Genomic DNA, 5,090 nt, shown 5'->3' with positions numbered 1-5,090 from the left:
CCCGCTTGCGTGGAGTTGACTAGAAAGAGAAGGAAAAAACAGAGTGGGATTGCTTTGAGTCAAGGAAGGGTCAGAGCCTGACTGGTGTGGGAGCAAGGCTTGTGCTCCTCACAACAGCTCCACCATGAGCAGATTGTACCAATGACTCCCAGGAATTCATGGATCAGGCAGATACAGAGCAGCACATCCGTAACCCTGCTCCTCACAGTCAAACCCTCCTGGTCCTGAGGATTCCAGTGGGAATCCAGTCAGTGTCACAAACCCTCAAGACACAAAAGGCTTGAGTCAGACCCCAGGCAAAACCCACAAAAAGTGCATTGTTGTCCTTTGGAGTTTTGTGTCTTCCTTGCTTATGTTTTTGAGGTTTTCTCTGAAATTATCAGAGAGCCAGTGATTACTTCAGCTTTATTTTTACAAGCACAGCGCTGAGTTTCTCATGTAACCCTTTAACCTCGTGGACTGGAGCATAACAAAAACCAAAACAAAGCTGAATTTCTTCATGTTGTGATTGCACTTTGTAGCACACAAGCAGCCCTGAACTCAATGAGGGGCAGAGCAGCCTCGTTTTAGAACAGACCATGCCATAATGTGCTGAATTCTGGATGAAAAATTTCTGTCAGTTATGCAAAGAAATAATAAATAGCACAAGGCATCAGATAAAACTACAAAATTTGGTTCTGTAAAGAGTGGGAAAAATGGGGATTTTTTGGGATCATCTTCCCAATTTCTATTGGTGTCCTTCACTTTAAAATATAAACTGATTTTGGTGTTTCAGTCTGGTGGTTGTGTGCCACATTTTGAACACAAGTGGTTTTAATGTCATTGTCCTGATGAAGACAAGACTCTTCTTACTTGCCCTTGTCAAATCCATTGTCATGAAAGCCAGTTGCTAAAAAATTCAGACTTTGCATGGAATGGAACTGTTATGCCCAAAAAAAAGAAGACACTTTTATTTTGACATAAAAAAAATAAAAGAATTAACAGGATTTTTACAGCTGCTAAAATACTGGCTGTAATGAGCACAATACATTTATTTCATGAATATGAGCAGTGATTCCCCAGTTTACTCTGACTTAATTACTCAGACTTCAATGGAGACTCTAAAAATGGCACTTAAGTACATCATCTTCAGGTCATTTATCTGCTAACAGATAGGAAATTATTTCAATTGTTAGTAAGGAATCAGTAGAATTGCAACTTGCAGAAGGGGGTTCCAGCCACAAATACCTACATCCAATTTATTTTTCAAATTCTGTTCTTAGTTGGTAGTTTTCTACAGTAACTTTCAAAAACTATCTTACAAGAAAGGAAATTCTTTTAGTGCTCACAAATAAATTAGAAAACAGTCAATGTATTTATAATGAAATGGTTCCTTCAGTTTGCTCCTGGTTACCTCTCTTGCAGCAGCTGAATGAAGTTCTGGTTTGAATAATTGTGATAATCATAATTTATTCTTTGGAGAATCAGTTTGGTGCCCACTTCCATTAATGAGAATTTTCTCATGGTTGGAGCATTCAAAAAGCTGTAAATGCTGAATTTCTCTACCTTTTAGAACAAAACCATTTTATTCTTACTATGGTACCTCAAGTGAAATATTTGTACATGTTGTACTACAGAAAATGCTGCAATAAATGGAAGTTTGAGCTCAGCTAGGTAAGAAAAGACATTAGGCATCATTTAAAAAACCATTATTGTGACAAATGCCTGCTTTTTTTACATCCAGGCACACCCCAAAGATTTCAATGTGATTTATTCTTTCCACGTACACATTTCACCAAGCAATTATTCACTTATTTATTTCCCAGTTAAAGGTCAATCCATTACTCCAACTCATCATTTCCAGGGAAAAAAATATCTCATTTCTTTATTTTCCAACAGCTTCCAGAAAGGTGGGTTCAACTTTTCCTCCACAAGCCCCACATTGGAGCTTCAAATAACAACAGCATCCTTTCCAAACAAACCCATTATCCAAATTGTAGTCACTGCACAAATGGTGGTCCACAATATGCTGAACTGCATTCCCAGAAATCTGAACTGCTTCCCAAGGATTTATTGCATATTTTTCAAGTTTTAAAATAATATTGTAAAAAGTACAGAAAAAAAAAAATAAATACGGGACAAACTATAACACGTTTTCCCAATACTACTTTTCTTGGGGGATAATTTCGTAGGATTGTTTTGGGATGATTAATTTAAAGGAATATTATTCCTTGAGTTTTGGGTGATAGAGCTGATTACCCATCCCAGAGGGTCTGTCAGATCTGCTCTTACAAAACCATATATCCACAAGAAAAGACAATATAAATAGTTTTCATATAGTAAAGTTTAATATTATCCATTTCAAAGGTCAGAGTTGGGAGGGAATTCTACTGTTAATCTGCAAAGGAAAATGCTCATCTTGCCCAAATACACCTTTACAGAGAAATAAGAGAAGCCTCAATTCATATTTTTGTACTTACATTGAAATACTTCATCCCGCTGGCTCAAGATGACTTTTTTCTTACAGAATATCCAAGGGATTAAAACCAAAAAATCAACCAAATAATAATATTTTAGAAAAGCAACACATCCAACCAGCCACCTACAGGGTCAAACACACTGGAAAAGGCAGGGGAAAAATGTTAACAGGTTACCTGCTGTCAATCAAACTGGCCTCAAAATGACTGACCACAGCTTGGAGGGTTAAGCAGGGCTGTGTTGCTAAGGATAGAAAGAAAAGCTACCTAAGCTGCTGGAGGAGGCTCTCAAATCCACTGGGGCTTTATGCACAATTTGTCCAATCCCTCTCTTCCTTGTGGCCATGTAACTCCGGTATAAATCTGACTCTGCTCTGAAATCACACCAGTACAACTGGAAATGCAATCCAGGGTGGATTCCTCTCTTAAATAAAAGCCTGCAGAGACCTGGGAAACTTTCCTGATCCAACCCACTCATTAAAATGCTTTGGAATCTTATTTTGGCATTCCAGGGAAATCAATGAGACTGGAGTAAGGATGGTGGTGGCTCTGAAGGATTTGTGTGGATCTGTCACTTCTCACCTGGGTAATAAAACTTCTCCCCTACTCAGGACAAAGATGGGTGAGATGCATAATGACTTTTTCAGGGAAATATTAATAGGAAAGTCTGGAGAGCCCTAACCCCAAAATTTTCAAGTTCATGTCAGATGTCAAAGTCACAGAATGATGCTCCACAGCTGGATCATTGAGACTTGAGCATGAAATATGGACAGACAAGCACGTGAATGCCAAATAATGGGAAATTTTTTGTTGTGTCATAATTTAGCTGTAAGAGCCTTCCTTTTTTGTCTCTCAGTTCCCACTTGCAAAAGTAGACACATACAAAAACAACAACAACAACAAAAAAGTCAGTTGGATTTAACTACAAAATCAGTGGGAAATCTCACTCCTGCACGGACTGGAGTTCTTGAAGATTAACTGATGATCCTGGAGAGCTTTTCCAACCTCATTGACTGTAATTCTGTGATTCCATTGCTTACACAGACTGTGTACCTTTCTCACTCCCAGCACTAAACATATTCTTTTTTAGAAACAAATTCCTTGCAGAAAGATCAAGGTCATAAAGGGCTTCTATTACAAGGGCAGGAACCTGTAAGAATAAGTTCAGCAAGGTTTACATCTCAGATCCTTAACAGGAATCTTTGAAATGAAATGTCAGTGTAGGAGCCATTACAGTTCTCTTTGTAGAACACTGCTTTCCCAGCTGTGGACACCTTTTGAGGTCCAGAGGGTTCCTGTGGGATCCTTGACCCAGAGGACCAAGGTCATCTCTTTGTGGGCTTGCACTGAGTGTAGAAAGTTGCAGCTCTACAGGAAAATTTGTAGGAATCCCTCCATGGGTAAAACTGAACCACTCATGGAGGGTTTTTTTCTACACACTCAGGGCTGTGCCAGGGAGCTGGTCCCCGTTTTTCAATTTCCCATCACAGTCCGAAATGAAATTTCAAAAAGGCTAAAGTATAACAGGCAGGGAAGTCCTGGACTTCTCAACCCTACCAAACCTCTGTTGTTGGAATTCACACAGAGGAAGCTGAGTGACCCCTTGGCCAAAACCTCATGGAATGGTTTGGGTTGAAGGGGACATTAAAGATCCTCTCATTCCACACTCTGTCATGGCAGAGACACTTTCCACTATCCCAGATTGCTCCAGCCTGGCCTTGGACTCTTCCAGGGATCCAGGGGCAGCCACAGCTTCTCTGGGAAGCCTGTGCCAGGGCCTCACCACCCTCACAGTCAAAAATTCCTTCCCAACATCCATCCATCCCTGCCCTCTGGCAGTGGGAAGCCATTCTCTGTGTCCTGTCCCTCCATCCCTTGTCCCAAATCCTTCTCCAGCTCTCCTGGAGAACCCCTTCACTTGCAGCATTAACATCAGCCTTCACCTTCTGTCCCTTGCACTGCTCTTATCTTGCAAAGTTTTTTTCCTCCTTCTCTCTCTTGGGGTGCAAAAGAAGTAGAAGAATCCAGGTGTCACCCAGAAGTTGCCCAAGCCAAGGCAGGGGAGCTGTCAGGGAATGTGGCTCTGTGAATTGAGCACCAAGTCTATAACGACTGCTCAAGGCCTTTATGAGGAGCTTCCACCCTTGATTTAAAAACTTTAAATTATGAAGAATCCATCCCACCCAGCAGTCACAGCTCATTAATCCCATTTAATCCTAAAATCTGTGTCTTTCCTCTCACCTGAACAGTCCCAGGGTCAATTTTTTTATGACTTTTGTTGATTAATCAGGGTGCAGAATTTTGCTGGAAGTTTCTCTTCCCATACAAGTAATTGCAGCTTGTACTTCTGCAAAGTCATTTCTTTCAGGCAGAAGAAAAAAATTACAGACCACCACTAGCATTTGGAATGCAGCTGGTTGAAAACTCCAGGATTGTCTTTCAGGGAAATCATAAACAAAATGATTCCATGTGGAGTTTTTCCCAGACTAGGTGAGAGTTTCTAGCTAGGAAGATGAATCAGTTTGAAGATTTAACCATGTTTTTTCTAAAAAAAGCTCATTTCACTTTGCCCTGTGCTTTTTTTGATGAAGAAAAATATTTTTTAAATATCAAAGTGATCTTAATTAACAAGGG

This window comes from Zosterops lateralis, assembly GCF_965231275.1.
Source record: "Zosterops lateralis genome assembly, chromosome: 3".
Classification (NCBI taxonomy): Eukaryota; Metazoa; Chordata; class Aves; order Passeriformes; family Zosteropidae; genus Zosterops; species Zosterops lateralis.
The sequence above is the reverse complement of the archived record's forward strand: the minus strand, read 5'-3'. Positions refer to the sequence as shown.